Raw genomic sequence first — 25,179 nt, 5'->3', positions numbered from 1 at the left:
TATTCAAATCATTGAAAAGTAAACCATGTGACAATGAACCAGGTCATGAAATTGAATATTACCAAAACCACAGAAAATTCCCCACACAGTGTTTTTTCCTAACTACATTCTCCTTTTTCCTTATCTAGTAGGAAACATTACCTTTTCTCTTTAAATGGAATTTAACCATTGTTTTGTTTTATAGTTTTACCACACTATATTTTTTGTTGTTTTTGAATATTGATATAAATGGAATCAAACGGTAAGCACCCTAGGAATTATTCATATTTTTGTATAAAGCTTTACATTTTTTTCTATGTTGTATTCCATTATGTGAACTTTAGGGCTGATAACTTTTCACTAACAATGGAAAACATCAGCTCAGAGATTCAAGGAGCTTAAAAAATTCCTGAGAAATAACTTAAAATGCAGCATTGTATCAGCATCCTTCTCAGAGCTAGAACAAACAATCCTAAAATTTGTATGGAAGCACAAAAGACCCCAATAGCCAAAGTAATGTTGAAAAAAAAAAGAACAAAGCAGGAGGCATCGCAATCCTGGACTTTAGCCTATATTACAAAGCTGTAATCATCAAGACAGTATGGTATTGGCACAAAAACAGACACATAGACCAATGGAATAGAATAGAGAACCCTGAATTGGACCCACAAATGTATGGCTAACTAATCTTTGACAAAGCAGGAAAGAATATCCAATGGAAAAAAGTCAGTGTCTTTAGCAAATGGTGCTGAGAGAACTGGACAGCAACATGCAGAAGAATGAACCTAAACAACTTTCTTACACCATACCCAAAAATAAACTCAAAATGGATGAAAGACCTGAATGTGAGACATGAAACCATCAAAACCCTAGGGGAGAAGAAAGCAACAATCTCTTTGACCTCAGCCACAGCAAGTTCTTACTCAATACGTGTCTGAAGGCAAGGGAAATAAAAGCAAAAATGAGCTATTGGGACCTCATCAAGATAAAAAGCTTCTGCACCGCAAAGGAAACAATCAACAAAACTAAAAGGCAACTGATGGAATGGGAGAAGATATCTGCAAATGACATATTGGATAAAGGGTTAGTATCCAAAATCTATAAATAACTTACCAAACTCAACACCAGAAAAACAAATAATCCAGTGAAGAAATGGGCAGAGTACACGAATAGACACTTTTCCAAAGAAGACATCCATATGGCCAACAGACACATGAAAAGATGATCAACATCACTCATCATCAGGGAAATACAAATCAAAACCACATTGAGATATCACCTCACACCAGTCAGAGTGGCTAAAATGAACGACTCAGGAAACAACAGATGCTGACAAGGATGTGGAGAAACGGAAACCCTTTTGCACTGTTGGTGGGAATGCAAACTGGTGTAGCTGCTCTAGAAAACAGTGTGGAGGTTCCTCAAAAAATTAAAAATAGAACTACCCTATGACCCAGTATAGCACTACTAGGAATTTATCCAAAGGATACTGGAGTGCTGATTCATAGGGACATATGTACCCCAATGTTTATAGCAGTGTTTTCAACAATAGCGAAATTATGGAAAGAGCCTAAATGTCCATCAACTGACTAATGGATAAAGACGATATGGTTTGTATATACAATGGAATACTACTTAGCAATGAGAAAGAATGAAATCTGGCCATTTGCAGCAACGTGGGTGGAGCTGGAGGGTATTATGCTAAGTGAAGCAAGTCAGGCAGAGAAAGACAGATACCATATGTTTGCACTCATGCAGATCTTGAGAAGCTTAACAGAAGACCATGTGGGAGGGGAAGAGGGTAAAAAACGTTACAGAGAGGGAGGGAGGCAAACCATAAGAGACACTTAAATACTGAGAACAAACTGAGGATTGATGGGGGGGGTGGGGGAGAGGGGAAAGTAGATGATGGGCATTGAGGAGGGCACTTGTTGGGATGAGCACTGGGTGTTGTATGGAAACCAATTTGACAATAAATTATATTTTTTTTTAAAAAAAGAAGAAGTAGAAGAAGGGGGGGGTAAGAAGAAGAAGGAGAAGAATAAGAGATTTCTGATGCTGCCATCTGTTTCCACAGGCCCACAGAGTCCTCGAACTTCAGACCTCCTTAGGTGCTTCAACCCATGCTCCAGCAATCCCACCCCCATAATCCTCCTCCATGGTCAATATTCTTGAATGTTCAGAGGTGGGTCCAGGTGTTCTTATTGAACCCAGAAAAACACAGACATGTTACCTTTGGGCCAGCAGTATCCTTGGTACTCAAGACGTTCATGAAAAAGCATCACCAGACACAGTTAGGATGATGAACAAATTCAGTGTCCAATTCTAAGATATCTGCTAAGACTAAGTTAAAATGAAGCCTGAAATGTGCCAGAATGATTGAGCACATAGAGGTCTTTCGTGTCCACAGTGAGACAAATAAAGGAGAGGAGGGGAAGCCAGGTGAAAAGGAATAAAGAATGAACTGTCTAAAAAAAAAAAAAAAAGTTAGAAAGTGAACTTTTAAACAGTGTGGAATATATTAAGTATCTAGCAATAAATCTAAACCAAGTTGTGTAAGTTCTCTGAAGAGAAAGTAGCATAATTAAGAAAAGCCAACTACGATCCAAAAATAAATGGAGAAACAGATCATGATTATTGGATGGAAAATTCATTAATGTAAATTAATATCCTCCAGACCCATGGAGTCAACAAAATCTCAAAAAAAGTTTTTATTTTGATACAATTTAAGAATCCCAAGAAGTTACCAGACATAGTGCAGAGAGTCTCCGTGTATTTTTTACCCATCTTTCCCAATGAAATACCGTACGTACATTCTCATGTTCATTCTACAAAACAGGAAATAGATATTGATACAAAGCTATTAACTAAACTATGTACCTTATTCAAATTTCATCAGTTTTTACATGTACTCATTTTTTGGGGTGTGTACTAGTATGACAATTTATTGCATGTATAGATTTGCATAATAATCACCAAGATCAGGATATATAACTGTTCTGTGACCACAAAGAAGCTCTCTCATACCACTCTTTTACAGTCAGACACTCCCTCTAACTCTACAGCCTGATAGCCACTGATCTATTCTTCATCATCAAAATTTTATCATTCAGAGGGTGTTATATAAATGGAATCCTTATAGTATGTAATCCTTTGAGATTGAATTTTTGTCACTCGGCATAATACCCTTGAGAGCCATCCAATTATTGTGTGTATCAAATTCATTTCTATTGCAGACAAACAGTTTGTTTATCCATTCATCCATGGAAGAAAATCTGTTTTTTTCCCAGTTTGGAACTAGTCCAAATAAAGCTGCTATGAACATTCTTTTTCAGGTTCTTGTGTTTTTTTCTTCCTCTAGGACAAAAACATTTTTTTTAAGTTTATTTATTTATTTCGAGGGAGGGGAGGGGCAGATGGAGAGGGAGAGAGAGAGAATCCCGAGCAGGCCCCACACTGTCAGTGCAGAGCCCGACACGGGGCTTGAACCCACAAACTGTGAGATCACGACCTGAGCTGAAATCAAGAGTCGGTCATTCAACCGACTGAGCCATCCAGGTGCCCCAAGGATAAAAGCGTTATACTGAGTGAAAAAAACTAGACACAGAGTGTTTAAATAGTATAGCAGTCAATAATTAGTGACATTTCTAGTGACAGAAAGCAGATCAGTGGTTAAATGGGTAGGAGGTGGGAGAGTGGTATTGATCGCAGAGGGTCATAGAGATGCTTTGTGTAGTGATGGAAATGTCCTATATCTTGATTAGGATGGTGTGTATACAATGGTGCACATACGTCAAAACTCACTGAAATCTGTACTTTGAAGGGGTTCATTTTGGTGTGCACAATCTATACCTTAATAAAATTGACTCAAAAAGTGTTTTGTGCTTGAGTCTCATAATTTTTCCTTGCATTGTTTGCATATGGTCTGTATATGGCTTGTATATGGCTTGTATATGGTCTGTATATGGCTTGTATATGGCTTGTATATGGTCTGTAGATGGCTTGTATATGGCTTGTATATGGCTTGTATATGGTTTGTATATGGCTTGTATATGGTCTGTATATGGCTTGTATATGGCTTGTATACGGTTTGTATATGGTCTGCACATGGCTTGTATATGGCTTGTATATAGCTTGTATATGGCTTGTATATGGTTTGTATATGGCTTGTATATGGTCTGTATATGGCTTGTATATGGTCTGCATATGGCTTGTATATGGTCTGTATATGGCTTGTATATGGCTTGTATATGGTCTGTACATGGCTTGTATATGGTCTGTACATGGCTTGTATATGGTCTGTATATGGTCTGTATATGGCTTGTATATGGCTTGTATATGGTCTGTATATGGCTTGTATATGGTCTGTATATGGCTTGTATATGGTCTGTATATGGCTTGTATATGGTCTGTATATGGCTTGTATATGGCTTGTATATGGTCTGTACATGGCTTGTATATGGCTCGTATATGGCTTGTATATGGTCTGTATATGGCTTGTATATGGTCTGTATATGGCTTGTATATGGTCTGTATATGGCTTGTATATGGCTTGTATATGGTCTGTACATGGCTTGTATATGGCTCGTATATGGTTTGTATATGGTTTGTATATGGCTTGTATATGGTCTGTATATGGCTTGTATATGGCTCGTATATGGCTTGTATATGGTCTGTATATGGCTTGTATATGGTCTGTATATGGCTTGTATATGGCTTGTATATGGCTCATATATGGTTTGTATATGGCTTGTATATGCCCTGTTTGTATTGATGCTACCTGCAAGTGTTGAAGCCTCACTAACAAGAAATTCCAAGCCCTGGGAAGGATAAATCTTCTTCCTCATTTTGATCATGAAAGCTCGTGGAAGATTTTCAATTTTGAGGAAAAGGAATAAAGTCACTTGGGTCCGAATTTCCGTCCTGTAGAAGCTTTGGTTAGCATCCCATCCTCAAGGTGGAGGGATTAAAATCAGACAGCAGTGACAATAACGGCCATGGAGAATCAAAAAAGTCCTTGAGTACTGAAGTGCTCAGATCATGTGTCTATTACCAGAATGGGGAAGAACAAAGCGTTCTTCTAGACTGACAAAGGGTTGCATCCCCTACCTTTTCAACCACTGGCACCACTAATCCATTCTGTGTCTTCCTGCTCTCACTGAGCCTGAAGTGAGATGGAAGTGAAGGCTTAAGTTCTTCTCAAGTCTTTCCTGCTCTGGAAGTTGTGTGTGGTCTTCTAGATCCCCCCGTGATGTGTGAGTGTGTTTTGAAGCTCATTCCCCAAAGTAACTCTCTCCCCAGATTTTCCTCCCTGGTTTTTGGCATGTCTACTGTTTGCCTTAACTTAAATCTTTTGCCCCAAGTAGCAAGAGCTTGTCCATTTACCTTTCAATGTTTTTCAAGGAAAGCCTTCCACTTAGCTGCCAGTTCACCATGAGAGAGTTACAAGGCAGGTGAAACAAAGACAATGGTAGAGATGTCAAGACAAACACAGTTCTTTGAAAACAAAGTCTGCATTCCTTCCTCTGGAGCCAGGTACCCACAACAGGAATGTAGGCTGCTGGGACAAAGGTGAAGTTTAAAATGTCGTAAAACTCTCCCCCTATGGTTAAGCTGCCTTATTCTGACTCATCATTCTCCTGGTGGCTGTAAACCTTAGACAAAGTGGATTCTGACTTTGGCTACTATCAGTATTTCTGTGGAGGGACTGTCCTTTGGAGCTCCCTCCTCTGCCATTTCCACTGGTATCGCCTCCAGGCTTCCTCAAAACGTCTGACATTTTAAAGCAATTAAATAGCTTATATGTACCAATTTAGTCCTCACGATTTTTCTTGATAGATACTACTTTTTTTCTGTTGCAACAGCTGAAGATAGACATTAAAGATAGACACACGCAGGGTCACACAACCAGCCAAGTGGAGAATCCAAGTTGAAACAGAGTTCATCTGCCTCCTGATCATGATGTCATAGTGGCCAACTGTAGAAAGAAGGCAGCAGGTTTTCAAAGACCAGGGATTATAAGAACATGGTAAGATTTTTAAAAACTCTTGCAATATTCCTGTTTGAAGTGATTGACAGTAAAATTACAAAACTGAAAATATATGTAGGAAGCTTAGTGGCCTATTTCATGCCCAGGGATCAATGGAGAAAATCTCTAAAAGATGCGGTCGATAGTGGCAGTCTGGGGAGAAAAGAAAGACAGTTGAGCCCCTGGGTCATTGTGGGGAAGACTGAGGGGTCCTGGGAAGCCCCCAGAGTGGGGCGGTGCTCTCTTCTGGTTGCCCCCTCTGCAGACAGCCCCGCCCAACTTGCTCCCTAGGCTTGCACGATGGAGAAGCTTCCCCATTTTCTGGCAAAAGCCCCATTCTCTCCTGCACATGCGTTCCCCCTCTCTTCCTTCCTAGGAAAGTGCCTACACAACTTCAGGTGTTGGCGTAAATGTTCCTTCTTCCAGGACTCCTCCTCTGATTCCCACAGCACAGCTGAGAGCCATGATATGAAGATAGCCTTCACTTTGACTCTTCTTCCTCTCCCATTCCATGTTAAACTAGTGACAGAGTCCCATCTGTTCAGACTGTTACTACTATCATTCCCTTCTCCATTCCCTTTTTGCTGTTGTGTTATGGCCTTCATAACAGGCTTCACCTGGAGCCTATTCTTTCCTCAATATGGAGCAATTCATGGCGTTCAATCCACTGAAATGGAACCTTAATAACAATGGGTTAGAGAAGAAAGCTTTGCCTCTGCTCCTTCGAGTAAAGGAAGGCTGCTATTCCAGGGCTGGGATGCTGAAGCTGCTTGGAGGGATGAAGGAAGAAGGCTGGAGGAGCTGAAGGAGAGGCTGTGTTAAGCACTTCAACCTGGGGGAAGACGCAGAGGAAGGAGTTACCTGATAAAACTGCAGAAGGAAGGATTGTGTAAAGTCAAGAAGAGGAGCCCCAAGAGAAACGCATCCCCTGGTCAGGGCCTGAAGTGCTGGGGGGAGTCAGATTGGATGCCTGTGCTCAAAGAGGGAAGATATTGCTGGGGGTGGGGGGGGGGAGGTGGTTCATGGAGCCCCAGACAGGGTGGGAGGTGGGTTGTGGACCCAGGAGTTCAGTGGCACGTCATCCTGACAAGCCTGGGGTCGCTGTTCCAGGAACAGCCTGGGACCCAGCCCTTGGGGTTAGAGGAACAGAACATCTTCTGCCTGAGCTGAGGTGGTTTCTGATCATTAAAGTCCAGATGGGCAGCAGTTGAGAGGTGAAAAGCTTAATCACACGACAAAAGGGATCAAACAGCACTGGAAGTCTTGGCACCACTCAGAGGTGGGCGGGGGAGGAGTAAGAGCGAGGTTTCGAAGATACCAGTCTCCTCAAGGAAGGAAAAAACCCAGCTTTCAGAGATTTAGACATATGCCCAAATGTTGAAGATCCAAGGTTAGGAAGAGGAGGTCTTATGAATTTCCCAAGGATATATGCTCACATAGAACAAGGAAGTGAGACACTCGTAATAACCTCCGTACTCCTCTCCTGGTCCCAGAAAGTTCCTCCCCCAAACAGAAGTCTGGAATGCAGATCCGAAGGCAGTCCGAGGAGAACTTTCTGCTCAGGTCCACCTGGGTCCCCGGGTCCCCATAATTTCAAAATCATTGGAATAGGTTTAGCATGGCAGGTATAATCGGGCATAATTGGGATCATACTTTCTTTTTCTTCTTTTAACTACCAAGTAATTTTTTGGCATCACCGCTTGCCCGTGGCTTACAAGCATGTCTTCTGTCCTGCCTCCTGTCACTCAGGTGCCACCGCTGGGCTTTATGGCGTGTTAGGTGGGGGGCCCTCTTTTTGGCACTCTCGTTATTCTGACGCCCTCCGTTCCGGGCTGCTCCTCAGAAGTCAGCCAGCAGGTACAGACCCAACTGCGCTCATCCGGGAGGCCTGAGTGAGCAGCTCAGTCAGAACACGAGCTACCGGGTGAAAGCCAGATGGCAAGACTATGCTTATTTGGCATTGTCTCCCTACAACTAGGTGCACAACAGTTGTACAAAACAACAGTAGCCCCCTGCTAACGGTGATAGTGATAGTAATAATCACACACCTAGTGGTTTGAGCTTCAGGTTTTTATTTATTTTTTTCAGTACCAAAAACCTGAGGCTATAGACTTGATGGGACTTGCTCAGTCCTTGGTCTTCTTGCCCTATTAATTATCTCCTCCAGTGACCTCATGTCATGGCTCTAAATACTCTCTGTATATGGACGACTTACAAATCTTTGCTTTCCTCTCTGAACCCTCCTCTGGCCTCTCTTTCTCGCCATTTGAATGGGCATCTCAAATTCAACAAGTCCAAAAACAAATTGATTTCGTATCCCATCTCACACCATCATACCGTCCACACAAGCCGCTCCCAGCCTCACCACCCCTTATTCTATTTCTGTCTGTCTTTCTCATATCACTGAGTGTCTTATATTTCCCGAATATTCCTCCTCTCCTTCCCCTGCTTCCCACAGTCCCCACCCCCCCAACACACACACACGCACACACCCACATGAGTTTGGGTCCCCAATCCCCTACCTCTGTAAAGCTATTCTTTTCATTTGTTTAAAAGGTGGTTAAGATTCAAGGGAGCTGCCATCGAAAAAAAAAAAAAATACCTTCAGTGCACTGAAAACTTTTAGCATTTGGTATATTTCCTCCATCTAGCCTCATTTTCTCTAGATTGTTAACCCCTCTGGGGACTTATGTTCACATGGTTTTTCCAGAGTGCCTAGGACAGGACTGGGCCAAGGGTAGGAGCTCACGAAGCAGAAGTGAACTGATTGTTGCCCGATGTGCAGATATTTCTCTTAATGCCCAAGCAGAGGGAGAGTTGATGTGAGCTCTCTCCCACGTGAGCTAGGAAGACGTGGGTTTAGTTTAATAGTTCATTAAACATATCTTGAGAAGCACCATTTTCCAGGGCTGGGCAATGGAAATTAACTGAAACCTTGAGGCAGTGGCTCAAGAACACATAATTCCCTACATCCCAATCTCTCAGTCCTGGTACAGTGGGACCCACAGCGGAACAGAGAGACTCAGGACAACCTGAGCCCTGGGGCTGAGAAAGAAGCCAGTCAAGGTGGGTGTAAGTATCTCTGCCCACAGGCCATTCTATCAACCGGCTACTGAAGTGCACAGTGACCGCCCTGAGGGGAAACTAGCTGAAAAAGATGACAGAGAGTACCCCAGAAAGGGAAAGGGCAGAAGATGCCAGAGGGTAGTGGCACAGACCTTGAACCCCACACCCAGGATAAATGAAATGATTAAATTCCAGGAAAAGAGACACAAGACAAAGTCGTGAAAACAGAGGACTTTTCCCCAACACCAAGCTCTGAGGCTACAATTTCCACTACCCCTTAGCTCTCCACACTTGCCCAGAGGGTACCCCAAAGAGTCCTCCTCATAAAGGGGCCGCCTCCCCCTCTGCCAGTTGCTTCTCCTTAAACTGGCCATTACCGCATTCAAAGCGATTAAAAGTTAGTGCTTAGAGTTAAGCAGAATTGCGTATGAATCCCAGCCCTGCCACTTAGTAGAAATGACACATTTGTGAGAGATTTAACGTCGCTGGGCCTCAGTTTCTCATCAGAAAAGGGAATAATAATGATGTTGTCATGATACTTAAATGAGATAATACATACAAAATCGAGCACGGTGCCTGACACACAGTGACTATCCAGTGCCTGGTCGCAATTTTATCATTATTAGTATCACGATTATTTCGTGGTTGGGCCCAATGGCACGGGGCCCGGTTCACTGCCAACAGTCACTTCTTTGTGTGTTTTCTTTTTTTTTTTTTTTAATTTTTTAAAATGTTTATCCATTTTTAAAATACAGAGCCTGAGTGGGGGCGGGGCAGAGAGAGAGGGAGACACAGAATCCAAAGCAGGCTTCAGGCTCTGAGCTGTCAGCACAGGGCCCGAAGCGTTGCTGGAACACACGAACTGTGAGATCATGACCTGAGCTAAAGTCGGATGCTTAACCGACTGAGCCGCCCAGGTGCTCCTCTGTGTGTTTTCTAACATGGAGTTCCTGGAGTGTTTGAGATCTTCCATAACTATATATTAAATACACGGGAATACCCCTGAGGGGTCCTGTGTCCAAAACACCTCTGAGGACGCCTGGCCAGCTCTGTCTGTAGAACGTGCGACTATTGATCTCAGGGTTGTGAGTTCGAGCCCCACTTGGGGTGTAAAAATTACTTTAAAAAATAAAATCTTAAAAAACAAACAAACAAACAAAACACCTCCGTAGGAATTAGCTTCTCAAATTCCTTTCTTAGCCATGGCAACAGTGTAAGGAAATGGCACTGACTTCCAGGGTCAAGCGGGAGCCCCGAGGAGCTAGGAAAGGGCAAAGACCCCCTCTCCGAGGTGCCCTGATGCCTCATCTTCCTCAGATTCTCTGCAGTGTGTTGTATGTGGACACACTCCTTGAGTCCTGACTACAAAAGCAATTGGAAAACCCTCAGACTTGGCTTTCTGAAAAGATTCCTGCTAAGTCACTTCTCCTCTAGCTGAAGATGGCCTCGTGTTTTCCTCTCATCCTCTCAGTGGGTGGGCTTGCCATAAATAGTATGAGATGGGAAGGAATTTGGGCTGGGCATAGGGCTGGGGGGAATAAGTTTGGAAGCCCCACCCCCATCTCCAAGTGTGCCCCAACCACCCAAAATTATGGTGGAGACAAGTGATTGTACGGTGTGGTCACAACAGCACAGGGCCCTGAGATTCCCCTTCCCCTCAGGTCACACCTTCTCAGAGCTCTGTTTCCTCACCCTGAAAATAACCAGCCTGTCACCTCCCTCAGAGGTTTGTGGTTGGGAGCTAATGAGATCACATACCCTTGTTCTGACTCCTGGCACCCAGGGGTTTGGTCTCCTGAACTGCACTCTAACCAGCCCCTTCCCCTCCATCCTACACATTGCTGCCAGAACATTCAGCTCCCTCCTGGGAAACGGAACTCCTAGTGCTTTGGGCAATGACAAGAATCCTTCTCAGGTTCTGAGAGAGAGGAATAAAAGCTGGCGGTGAGGGGGTGGGGGTCAGCCGGGAGGCCGAAAGAAGAAATAATACTCAAGAAACCCCCAGGAGAAAGAGAGTTGTTGCAGAACCAAAGAAAATGGAAGACTGCCTTGCAAACTGGTCCTGGTCACCTTCTGGCAGGACCAAAGAAGGCAGATGTTTTTCCTTAAAGAACAGAGTCCTTGGATCGCTCTGCTTTCTCTAGAAGTCCGCACGCTCTTCTCCCTAGCGTCTGCAGCCCAACTCTCAGGGTGCAAAGCCTCTTCAGCATACTGCCTTACTCACAAGGCTGTATCCACAACTGTAAGAGTCTATGCAGTAGAATCATATCGACTGTGGTTCAAATCCCAGCTCTTCCATTTATGAAGAGTCTCAGCTTCAACATGTACAGGTGGGGATGATCACTAATCCCCAGACTGGTAAGGAATCCTAAAATGTGCAAGGTGCTCGGCGCGCCGAAGTACTTAGCTCTAGGCTAAAACCCCACAAATGTGGTTCTGTCCCCAGGACGCGATCTCATTGTGCAATCCAGCTGGATCCTTCTTGTCATGCCAGACGCTCGCAGTCAGTCTCACACCATGTTTCCCAACCTGGAGCCTCCCTCTATTCTGGCCCCCAGTCTGTCATAAACCAGTTAGACATACTAGCTGTATGCCAGCAACTGCCCTAGTAGCTTTACATATATTAACTCCTATAAACATAACGAGCTTATGCAGTGGACGCTATTATCATCTCCATGTTACCTTTCAGGAAATGGAAGCTTAGAGAAGTTACTAATTTGCCCAAGATCGGACAGCTACTAGGAGACTCAGCAGGGATTCAAAATGCAGAATGCCTGGCTCCCAAGAGGATCTTCTTACCCAGTAAGCTACATGCCTCCCTCCTCCCCTTTCAATAACTGAAAGCAAGCTTATCCTGTGTCCCTGCCTTGCCTCCCTCGTCTCTTGCACACTGATCGGCCTCTCAGGCTTTCCTTGAAGAAATCAGTGCTCTAGAATATTTTTAACATTCAACTTATTAACATCTGCTCAGCCAGCAGAGAGTTACATACATGCTTCAAATGAAAAAGAAACAGGAAAAATGCTAAATGAGTCCCTCTTGTGTCCAAGTCACTGGGTCATCGCTTTACACACATCATTTGGCGTAGTGATTAAAAGCTGCATGGGTAGGGGCGCCTGGGTGGCGCAGTCGGTTAAGCATCCGACTTCAGCCAGGTCACGATCTCGCGGTCCGTGAGTTCGAGCCCCGAGTCAGGCTCTGGGCTGACACTCAGAGCCTGGAGCCTGTTACCGATTCTGTGTCTCCCTCTCTCTCTGCCCCTCCCCCGTTCATGCTCTGTCTCTCTCTCTGTCCCAAAAATAAATAAAACGTTGAAAAAAAAAATTATAAAAAAAAAAAAAAAAAAAGCTGCATGGGTAGACCTTGAAGGCGTTATGCTGAGTGAAATAAGCCACACAGATACTTCATGGTGTCACTTATATGTGGAATCGGAAACAAACAAACAAACAAAAAGTCCAATTTATAGAACAGAGGGTGGAAAAGTGGTTGGCAAAACGGTACAAACTTTCAACTATAAGATGAAAGTTGCAGGGGCACCTAGGTGGCTCAGTCAGTTACATGTCCATCTCTCAATTTCGGCTCAGGTCATGATCTCATGGTTTGTGAGATCAAGCCCCATGTCGGGCTCTGCGTTGACAGCTTGGAGCCTGCTTGGGATTCTCTCTCTTCCTCCCTCCTTCCCTGCCCCTCCCTTGCTTGTGTGTGCATGTGCTGTCTCTCAAAATAAATAAAAGAATTTTTTTTTTTAATGGTGTGAAGATCGAATGTAAACCACAGAGACTATAGTTGACAACACCATATTGTATAATTGAAATTTGCCCAGGAAGTAAATAGGACTTAAATGTTCTCACTTCCCTCTCCCCAGAAAAAGATAAATATATGAGATGAAAGATATGTTAATTATCTAGATGGAAAATGGCAAAATCTTTTCACAACGTGTGTTTATATGTATATCAAACCACCATGATGTATACTTTAAAGACTTTCCAATTTTGTCAATTATAATTCTATAATGCTGAAATGTAAAAAAAAAAAAAAAACCAAAAAACAAACAAACAAAAAAACTTGCCTGGGTTTTGGGGACAGGCCCAAACTGAAATCTCAGCTCTGCTCTCTAGCATTTTGACTTTGGCAACTCACTTAACCTTTCTCAGGCTCCATTTCCAAACCTGTAAAATGGGCAGAAGGATGCTTCAAGGAGAAAACAGTCCAGGGTCAGTGTCTCCGAGTTTTCCTCAAAGAATCACCTCGGTCCTCCAGAACCAGAAGACACATGGGACCCAAGCAGTGTCACTCACCCAGCTGCTCACATCAAAGGGCCTCCGTAACCAGGGCAGAGCTATGGGAAGATCTCCACCCATCTCCAGGGGTGCCAGACAGCCACCTCTCAGCTAGAGCCACAGAAGGAGGGCAGAGCCAGTCACCTGCCGGCCCCCTGAGCTATGGAAAAGGACTTATCTGACATTTCTATATCCACATATGAGGTATAGAGGCAGTCTTAGAAAAGATGATTGCTTTTGCTACTTAAAAGATGGTATTAGCTCAGAGAAGAGCAAATGAAAAGCCCCTGGGGTTCAATACTGATGGTTTTATTCCTCCTGGCGGCTAGTGTTTGAATCTTTTGAATTCCTGTTATTCTATAGTATAAAATTAGCCTAGAGCATTTTTTTGTCTTCATTAAAGATGGCTCTTTTTTCTCCTTAGACGATCGCAGTAATAAGGACTGTTGTTTTCTAAGCACTTGCTCTGTGTTGTAAACACTGCAAATATATTATCTGAAGTCCTCACAAAAGCCAACTATAATAGGCAAACGCATATGGTGCTTATTGTGCTAGACAATGGGAAGTCTCGAAGGGTTCCAACTGCCCAAGGACGCTCAAAAAGTAAGAAATACATTTCTTTATCTATTTTTTAAGCCTATATATTTATTTTGAGAGAGACAGAGACAGCATGAGTAGGAGAGGGACAGAGAGAGAGAGAGAGAGAGAGAGAGAGAGAATCTCAAGCATACTCCGCACTACCAGCGCAGAGCCCAACACGGAGCTTGAACTCATGAAACCGCGAGATCATGAACTGAGTTGAAACCCAGAGTCAGATGCTTAACTAAGCCCCCCAGGCAACCTCACTTCTATCTGTTTAAAACACTGCCTTTGTAGTTAAAAACCTCACAAGGAAAGCCCAGATGGCTTCACTGGTGAACTCTGTGAAACATTTCAGGAAAGTATACTACTAATTCTAGAAAAAGTCTTCCAGAAAATTGAAGAGGAGTTCATTTGTCCTAACCCATTTAATGGAGCCAGCAATACTCTGATATCAAAACCAAATAAAGACATTATGACAAGAGCATCTGATCTGTGACATCTGTTCCCATCTCTAGAACTTCACATGCACCTTTCTCTCATTATAGAATGCCAATGACCTTGATTCTGCTTAACCCAACCCTACCATTCTTTACATTATACCTCCTCTATCAATTGTTGCTCTCTTCTTCTGGTCCAATGCTTCTTCTGAACAGGTTTTAGTCTTATTAGGTGGAATATACTGTGAAACTTTCTGAAAGTAATTGAGTCCTATAGCAGTGATATATGATTTAGCTGACTCAAGGAATCCAACACAACACAGGAGTGTGCCGTGCACTTGTAAGCCTGTAGGACAAAGCCCGATGCCAGGGCTCAGTGGGGCAAGTGGCAGCATCACACATAGAAAGTTGAACACCCAGAGAAAATGTGGAATCTGATGGTGGCTCCCACCTCTGCTTCACTTAGATCCTTTGCCTTCTCTGGGAGAAGCAAGGTCACCTTTTCCTTGTGCAAGTTCCTTGGCTGAGGCCCTGCATTGGCGGTGGAATGGAGTGGGGGGAGGAAGCACAACACCCACTCTTTTAGAGGCAGGGCCTCCCAATATAGGTAAATGAACTGCACCTTTCATAGTCTAGGACATAACTCACAGAGTAGGAGACTAGAGAGGAGATCACAGCTTCTTCTCCACCCCATATCCTGTCTTGTGCTCCATTACTGAACCCTTCCTGGAGCCTGATTGCCTGCCTCATCATCCTTTCCCTAACATATATGGACTGGCTCCGGTTTCTCCTGTTCCCAGGAGCCCTCCTGGTTCTGTGCTGGTCTTCCACGGAGGGTGAGTCCTATGGCAGGGAGGCAAAGGGGGCAGGGTGATGAGTACCAGGAGCAAAGTCCTAAAAAGTCCTGACAGCGTTCGTGGGCTCTGGGCCCTGAGCCTCTGGTTGCTGCTAACTTCCTTGTCTACCATGGAAACTCTTCCTGGGGATCCTGCCACTGCAGCTGTCCAGGAGCTTCCCCAAACTCTACCTTCAGGAATGGTGTAAGGAAAAGGGATGATGCAGAACCACTGGGGTCTACAGATAGGCATGCTAGAGACCTGTAGCACCTTTTGTTTCAACTAAGACCCAGGTCTTGATAAACAATTCAGAAGAGAGATCCTCCTCCTTCTTTCCCCCACCGGACACTGGGTCTTCTCTCTCAGATAACCTAGCCCATCCCTACCAGCAAGAAATGTCCATTTCAGTGTCCCTTTCAGAACACTGCAAGCTGATCCTGGAAAGAAGGGAAAGAGCTTCCTGGTAACCCCATGACTCTTAAAACCAGACTCCTTAATAAATCTGGGTTCTACAGGGAGACGCCCAGAGGTTGGAAGAGGGAAATCTGCAAAGTCCTGGCCTCAGTTGAGGTCCTGACCTCAATCTCAATACCTACAGCAGAGATCTTCTTTTCTCCCCGCTTTGGTCTCACCCTATGGTTCTCATATAATGTCCAGATCCTACACGGAAATTTATATTTTGCACCTCCTGTGATGAATTTGTTGGCAAGAACTGCAGAAAGAATTTAGGTTCCTGTCAATCCAAATATCCTGACTCTGCGTGTCAGATCAAAGAAGTGTATACCCAACATTTCACTGGCGGTAAGATGAGGGCAGGAGAAGGAGGGTGAGGGGAGATTGAATTTAATGATTGCTTTGGCAAAAAAAGGGCACTAGATCTGGAGTCAGCATTCTCTAGTCTCACCAGTTCTGGCTTAACTCAGTCATAGTCTAGGGCTTGTTACTTCCCTTCTCTGAGTTCAAATGTCTCACTTGTGCAACAATTGGGTTTTATGGTTGACCTCCAAATTCCCATCCATCCCTGATAATCAGTGACTGAATCCCTAAGAGAGCACAGCTGTTGCAGCTCCTTTGCTATAAATGTTGTAGGGTGGGGGGAGGTGTTGGGGACACCCAGTTGTCCCGGAAGGAAACTGTCCCTTGTGTGGAGGGGGTTCAAGTCTTGGGTTCTGCCTCAGAGGACAGAAGAGAAGGCAGGGACTCCTTTCTCAGCCACATTCCCTCACATTCCAAATCTAACCTGGGTCTCTCTGTTATTCTTCAGAATATTCCTATCAATATTCCATTCTGGTCTGCCCAAAAAGATGTGTGGAATATATACGCATCACCAAGTGGGAAAAAAATGTGTTCTTCTGTTGTAATGAAAGCCATTGCAATAGCTTGAATGTGAAGGACCATGTTCCATTCCAACCCTTCCTGCTAGAGAATTTTTAGCCTGAGATACTCAGCTGATTTGCAGGAATCTCCTCCTGACAGCATCCTGCCCATCCTTCCTGAACAAACATCAACATCCAGAAATACCTTCGCCCTCAACTGCCACACACACTGTCTCTTAAGAGCCAAGATGCCCAAGAGAAATGAACTGTGGATGAAGAAGGACTGTGACGCAACTTTGAAATGCTGTCTGGGCCCAAGTAACACCCAGTCAGCCTGGTCATGTGGCTCTGTTTTTCTGGTTAGGGGCCAAACTCCAAGTCTAAGTGGGGGGAGAAGACTGGGGAGTCTTCACTGGGACACCCTGGGCCTCTGAATTGATTACAGTAGCAACTGTTATTGAATAATGAGACCATATGCAGGGGGCCTCATGGGCTGTTTCAGTAGTGGGCCAGATAAGAAGGAAGGGATGCTGGGCAGAGAATGGCCTGGAAAAGGTCCCCAGGTCATTTCTCAAATGTCACAGATCCAATATCCCACCAGGCTAATGACACTCTAGGCTTGGGTAGATCCCAGAAGCAGGGGGGAAGGGGCTGACAAGGAGGCCTGGCTTTCCAAAGAGCATCTTCTGCCTTCTTGGGGGCTGGCTGAGATGAGTAAGTATGATGAGGACAGTGGGACTGGTTCTGGTCGTTGTAAGACTTTGTATTGAAGACCACATGTTCTGAAGGAGAATGCCATATTGCCTGAATTTGAATCTCACACTCTTATGAGCCCTAATGGCCTTAGGCAACCATTTAGCTTCTCTGTACCATGGCCACCTCCCACTTTATGTTGTGGATATGAAGATTGAGTTTATGGTTTGTAGGTACATTATTAAGCACAGGTGTTTGCAGTTTCTTATCAACTGCGTGGCAAGCGCTGGGCTGGTGATCTTATGCATCACCCCATAAACCTTCCAGTGCAATGAGGAGATTATTATTATCTCTACTTTCTAGGTGAATAAATTGTGGGTCAGAGAGGTTAATTAACTTTGTAGAATGTGCAAAGCAGGTAAGTGACAGAGGCATCTGACTGCACTCATTCTACATTCCAGAAATGGGTTCCTGTAGGGACTGGCATCATGACCACCGGAACTGCAGCCCAATCCTGGTCTCCTCTCCTTCCCTCCGATGGCCCTGGTCTCCTAACTGTGGCCCAGGCCTCCCTTCCCTACTCTGCCCAGAACCACACCATTGGGCTCTGCTCTAACTCACCTCTGTGTCCCCTTGGCTGCGTGGCCCACTGAGGTAGGAGAGCCAAGTGGTGGAGGGTACATGCTTTGGCTTCCAACAGAACTAGGTACATAGAGGGCTCTGACGCTTGGTGGTCGAAAGATTCTGGACAAGACACCTCGCCACCCTGATTCTAAGCCTCTTCTTCTGTAAAATGGAAGCTATAAAGCTCCTTTGCATTGTCATGTGACATTAAAAGAGATCATATATATATATATATATATATATATATATATATATATATAATGGGGCGCCTAGGTGGCTCAGTCGGTTAAGCGTCCGACTTCAGCTCAGGTCACGATCTCGCGGTCCATGAGTTCAAGCCCTGCGTCGGGCTCTGGGCTGATGGCTCAGAGCCTGGAGCCTGCTTCCGATTCTGTGTCTCCCTCTCTCTCTGCCCCTCCCCCGTTCATGCTCTGTCTCTCTCTGTCCCAAAAATAAATAAACGTTAAAAAAAAAAAAAAAAAGAGAGATCGTATATTTAACGAGCCCCTGATACAGTGCCTGGAACATTGTAATTCCTCAATGGATGGAAGCTGTTGCTCTTCTGCCTACTTGCTGGGCATTTTATACGATTTATCTCCTTTGATTTGTAGGATGGTCCTATTTGCAGATGAGGGAACTGAAACAGAGACTAAATCATTTACCCAATGTCACACAGTTATTATAGCACTGGGATAAGCTAAACTGTGTCTCCCTATCTCTCTGCCCCTCCCCTGCTCACACTCTGTCTTTCTGTCTCTCAAAAATAAATAAACATTAAAAAAGATTTTGATAAAGCCTGATTCTGGGGGCAGAGTGTGTAGTATCAACATTATACTGTAATGATTATAGTTCCATTTACTGCCCCACTACCAGATTTTTACTGTACTTAGAACTTGGATGGAGGAAACCATAATAGATTTTTTTATTTTAATTTTTTCACAAGGCAAAACCAATACCATTTATTTTCATTATTTTTTTTTTCAACGTTTATTTTATTTTTGGGACAGAGAGAGACAGAGCATGAACGGGGGAGGGGCAGAGAGAGAGGGAGACACAGAATCGGAAACGGGCTCCAGGCTCTGAGCCATCAGCCCAGAGCCCGACGCAGGGCTCGAACTCACAGACCGTGAGATCGTGACCTGGCTGAAGTCGGACGCTTAACCGACTGGGCCACCCAGGCGCCCCTATTTTCATTATTTTTTAACGTAACATTTATTTCACAACTCCTGTATAATGTGCCTTGTTTCAATTTAAAGAATCTTGGGAAGTATTTCAAATGTTAGCACATACATGCTGATTGTGATCTAGCTTAGAAATGCCAAAAGTCTGAACAATGTACAAAAATTGTTTAAATGTGTAAGGTGCATTTATTCACGAATTACATTCAGTTTGAGGAAGTACCCCAAAGCTCATTAACATTTAAGAAACAGCTGAATAAAAAAGGAAAGAAAAGAAATAACTGAATAGCTTCTAACTGGGCTTACAGCAAAATGAAAATTATTACTTTTAGGTTTTTTTCTATACAAGTCATCTAAAATTTAGATTCAGGGGCACCTGGGTGCCTCAGTGGGTTAAGAGCCTGACTTTTGATTTCGGCTCAGGTCATGATATTACAATTTGTGAGTTCAAGCCCCAAGCGGGGCTCGGTGCTGTCTGTGTGGAGCCTGCCTGGGATTCTCTCTCTCTCTGCCCCTCCCCCATTCATGCATATGTGTGTGTGTGTGTGTGTGTGTGTGTGTGTGCGTGTGCGCGCACATGTGCTCTCTCTCCCTCCGTGTCTCTCTCAAAATAAATAAAATCAAGTTAAAAATTTTAGATTCAAAATTTAAGTGCTGTCTTTTATTATGAATGGCAGTTTGATCACTAAATTTGTGTATATGTACCAGTTTAAGATACTTCATGCACAGTAGATATTTAGTGCCCTAAAACAATATTTAAGAAAGGTTGAGTCATTTAGCGGACGATTAAAGTTAACCAAAAAGGTAGATCTCCTATATGTTGATGTAGAATTGGGTATAAAGTCATTTTGGGTCAAATAAAATTATGTTGTAAATGTTTAATGACTGAGTCCACTCAGCCATTAAGACTTTTCTAAATATGTCACTATATCTTCAGGCAAAATTTTCTATTATGAAGTTAAATGAAGTAAATACACAATTAATGTCTTGGTTTGTAAAACACAATTATTGTGATATTCATGCACGCCGCTTCCCAGACAGGTTGGCCCATGCTGATAACAATCAAATAAGGAGAAATATATGGCAGTATTGCTTTCAGTATACAGACACGGCTGTCCTCAATTAGGACAGGGAATGAACTGGTCTGCTTCCTGGATTCTGTGGAGTTACCAACCTCAGCCTCACTCTAAACGGCTTCTGCAAAATCGGGTTATTCACATTGCCTACACAAAACCCAGCCAGCTACAGTCCCCAACACCACCTACATTTATGTATTTACTTTGTACTGCGTATAATTAAAATTTGTGTTTTCATATTTTATTTCTCGGTTTCTTGGGAAGAGAAAGAAAGCTAAAGAAAAGAGATATCACAGGAGGGTCAGACTGTAAAGTCACATTTCACACAGAACTAAGCCAAATAGCTTTTTAATTTAAAAGATAGTATAATCAAAATGCTATATCTATATACAAAAGGAAACATAGTCTCCCTTAAATCTATATTATTCCATGATAGATTTCCATAGCTATCAGTATATAGATAGATAGATGATAGGTCAATAAATAGAATGACAGATGATAGATAGATAGATAGATAGATAGATAGATAATAGATGATAGATAGAAAGATGACACATGATAAATAGATGATAGATAGGTAGATAGATAGATAGATAACAGATAGATGATAGATAGATGACACATGATAAATAGATGATAGATAGATAGATAGATAATAGATAGATGATAGATAGATAGATAGATAGATAGATGACACATGATAAATAGATGATAGGTAGGTAGATAGATAGATAGATAATAGATGATAGATGACACATGATAAATAGATGACAGGTAGGTAGATAGATAGATAACAGATAGATGATAGATGACACATGATAAATAGATGATAGATAGATAGATAGATAGATAGATAATAGATAGATCGATGATAGATGATATCACATCTATCACCTGCACTAACACATAAATGATAGAGAGGGAGGTAGATAGATAGATAGACAAGGATAATAAAACTATCAGTGTATGTATATGTCTTCCCACAATCTGTTCAGTTATCCATTAAGTATGCTTTTAGAATCAAAATTTGTCATTACCATAGCAGGTTCAACATGGTACTCCATTAGAAATGGCTCCGTGATTTGCACATTTGCTCATGATGACCATTTACAAAGATGTCTATATACGTTAGCAAGAAATAATCCCGATATCGAAAGAGAATGCTCATTCACACCCCGAGATGGCTGCACGCTCTTCAAATATCTGCACCACGTTTCTCTGTGCCAGCTCTCCCATTACTACTGACAGCACACCTTCTTCGACTTTCTCCACATTCGTCTTGCTTCTGGGGGATGCATTCTTTCCTTTCCGCAACTTTGGGCAGAATTCCTTCATATTTCTTGGTGTCCTTAGTGTCCTTTTATGTGCTGCTCAAAAGGGCTTTTTGTCTTAATGCTTTTCCCAGCACAGAAGACCCAGTTGTCTGTAAAACCAAGGTTAGTGATAGATGCTCTCCTCAGTTCAGCGCCTCATCACTGAGTCTGGCTGCTCCGTCATCGTATGTTCCGGTTAAGACTATTTTCCCATCTGGCATGGACTTCACAAACCCCATAAACGGGGCCACATCTTTTCCCCACGTGTCAAAATATTGGGTGCCTAATACTTCTTCTATTTTTCCCTCTACCGAGGCAACACTGGCTCCTCTCCTAACATTATCATAACACCACTCATTAGAACACCCTCTTCCAGGCAGGTTTTGGGTCCCACCACATTGGCTGCTCTACTTACCATTTTTAAAGGCAAACTGATTCTCAGGGCAAGCTTTTGACATCTCACAGTTATATCCGGAAAGGTCTGTAGATCATGCAGCCATGACCCATGCTGACCTTACAAAGAGATTTCCAAAACTTGCATCCATCTGTATTCCAAATACTTGAGAAGTAACTAACGTGTGGTAACCATGCTGCGGCCGCTACCACCAACTTTGCATCCTGCCACCCTCATGGCTGGCACTTTTCATCAAATAAGTTCCAGCCTCCTCCCCGCCCGTCTGCCACACGTCCCTTCCTTCAGGTCTCTCAGCGGTCAGTTCCACCAGGAGACCACTGCCAGCATGGTCTCCTCCTCCTCTGCTTGCTCCGGGCTCGGCTGGCTTCCCCCCACTCAGAGGGTGGCCTGGAAGAAGCCCAGCATGACTGATGTTCTGTGGGGGTGCTAATCAGTTATTTGGCACGGTATACAACGCCCCTAAGTTCATTAGAAGGATCTATCAGACACGCTTGCAGGTCCTCTCTGTCGTGCTGGGTGTCCACATTTAGGTATTTAATCTAGGGGCTGGGGGTGGGGGAGAGAGACAGAGAGGTGAAAATAAAATAATAAAAAGAAAAGAAAGGGGAACAGAGGGAAGGAATTAAATATGTAGATGACGCGGGCGCCTGGGTGGCTCAGTCAGTTGAGCATCTGACTCTTGATTTTGGCTCAGGTCTCCATCTCACTGTTCATGGGTTCAAGCCCCATGTCGGGCTCACTGCTGTCAGCACAGAGTCCCCTTTGGATCCTCTGTCCCTCCTCCTCTCTCTGTCCCTCCCCCACTCATTCTCTCTTAAAAATAAATAAACATTAAAAATATTTTTTAAAAACCCATGTTTAAGCAGCACTATCAACAATAGCCAAAGTATGGAAAGAGCCCAAATGTCCATCGACGGATGAATGGATAGAGAAGATGTGATATATATACAATGGAGTATTACTCAGCAATCGAAAAGAATGAAATCTTGCCATTTGCAACTATGTGGATGGAACTGGAAGGTATTATGCTAAGCGAAATTAGTCAGAGAAAGACAAATATCATATGACTTCACTCATGTGAGAACTTTAAGAGACAAAACAGATGAACATAAGGGAAGGGAAACAAAAATAATATAAAAACAGGGAGGGGGACAAAGCGGAAGAGACTCTTAAATATGGAGAACAAACAGGGTTACTGGAGCGGTTGTGGGAGGGGGGATGGGCTAAATGGGTAAGGGGCATTAAGGAATCTACTCCTGAAATCACTGTTGCACTCTATACTAACTAATTTGGATGCAAATTTTAAAAAATAAAATTAATTTTAAAAACGTTTTTTTAATATTTTAAAATTTAAAGTATGATTGATGTGTAAAAAGCTGTGCCTATTTAATGTAAACAACCCGATGACTCTGGGGATAAGTATGTACCTGAGAAAACCCGTTGAGAAAACGGGTACAACCCGTTGTACCAGCAAGGCCATACACATATCCATTGTCTCTTAAAATTCCCTCCCATCTCCAATATTATTATTTGTATTATTACTATTTATTTCATTTTGTGGCAAGAATACTTAACATAAGATCTACTCTAGGCAAATCTTAAGTATACAAGACAGTACTGTTATCTATAGGCTCTCTGCTGTACAGTAGATTCCAGAACTTATTTATCTTATATAACTAAAACTTTGTTCTCCTATCTGTTTAGGATGTCAACGAGTCCGTCTGTCCATGACCCTCCTCCCATGCCCTGGTGACCAGCATTCTACTCTCCGCTTCCATTAGTTTGACTATTGTAGATTCCACATATAAGTGAGATCACACAGTATTTTTCTTTCTGTGTCTGGCTTATTTCACTTAACCTAATGCCCTCCAGGTCCACCTTGTTGTCACAAATGGCAGGATTTCCTTCTTGTTTAGGGTTGAATTAATACTCTGTTGTATATATTCACCGCATTTTCTTTATTCATTCATCTGCCGGACACTTAGCTTGTTTCCATGTCTTAACTATTGTAAATAATGCTGCAATGAACACAGACACACAGATATCGCTATGCAAGAGTGATTTTAATTATTTTGGATAAATACCTGGAAGTGAAATGACTGCATCAGATAGTTTTTCTATTTTTAACTTATGGGGGAACCTCCATACTCTTCTCCATAGTGGCTGCATTCCCACCAACAGGGCACGAGGGTTCCCTTTTCTCCGCATCCTGGCCAACACCTGTTTTCTTTTCTTGTTTAAACAATAGCCAACCTGGTAAGTGTAAGGCGATATCTGAGTGGTTTTGCTTTGTATTTTCCTGATGATTCGTGATGTTGAGCACCTTCTCACATGCGTGTTGGCCTTTTGCATGTCTTCTTGGGACAAATGTCTGCTCAGATCCATAATCCCATTCCATTACAGTATCAAATGAAAATCCAGGATCTTATCATCTAAATCAGGTCCTGGGGTGGGTGAGGCTGCCGGGTGTGGTGCCTTCGGTCAGATGAACTCAATAGGCATATATCTGCTCTCCACGCACCTCACATAAAAGAGCAGGAAACAGTAACTGTAATAAATACCTCCATTCAAAAGGAGAGAATGTAAGGCACTTAACAGTCACTGGTCTGTGAAAATTCAGCACCACTGTGGCCCAGAGAAACAGGAATGTTGAGGCCCTTACCCCAAGAATACCCACAGTAAAGAACAGATTGATAGGGGCAGCATCCTTAAGCCATTTCCCATTCACCGCTTTCTACACAGAACAGAGAAAGGCCCAGTGCAGTAACTTTCTCATTCTCATAACTTCCTCAGCTGATCCATGGAACAAGCACCAATGGAGTCCAGTGGCACCTGAGGTGGCCGATGCTTGAGCATTTGTTGTTCATCCCAACTTTGCGGTCCTTTCATGATGCTCTTGGCCATGGGCATTGGCCACTAGGACAGGAGAAGGTGGAGGGGCATGGTGACCTGGGAAACTCCAAGAGTGCTCTCTGAGATGGGCTGAAAGTCACAGATTTCTTCATCACCTCTCTTCTTTAGCTCAGAAAAACCCTGGAGATAGTTGTCTCCACACCCTGGAGCCATCTGATTTCTGGGTTGATCCCCCACCTGACAGGAAGAAGTTACCTTGTTCTGATGCTCGTTGCCCATGTGCCTCAGGCTTCCTCATGGCAGTTCTCCTCTTCTCCCACATCCAGCCTAGATTGCTGTAGGCTGTCCCAGGGGTAATCTCCCCACAAGCTAGTTTATCATGGAGGGTCCATCTTGTGCATTGGTCACTGGAAATGGGTTGGGCTGGGACAGTGAGAGAAATAGTCAGAAATCTGTGTACTGAAGCAACTCAAATTAGCCAGAAGGCAAATCATCATACAGAAAA

At 43.3% G+C, this 25,179-nt stretch overlaps 1 pseudogene; it reads right to left on the bottom strand.

The window, feature by feature from the left end:
• Positions 1–21,274: 21,274 nt before the first annotated feature.
• LOC123600376 lies at positions 21,275–24,953 on the bottom strand (annotated as a pseudogene).
• Between the last annotated feature and the right edge of the window lie 226 nt (positions 24,954–25,179).

This window comes from Leopardus geoffroyi, chromosome D1 (genome assembly GCF_018350155.1).
Source record: "Leopardus geoffroyi isolate Oge1 chromosome D1, O.geoffroyi_Oge1_pat1.0, whole genome shotgun sequence".
Taxonomy (NCBI): domain Eukaryota; kingdom Metazoa; phylum Chordata; class Mammalia; order Carnivora; family Felidae; genus Leopardus; species Leopardus geoffroyi.
This window is presented reverse-complemented; position numbering and strand designations above follow the sequence as displayed.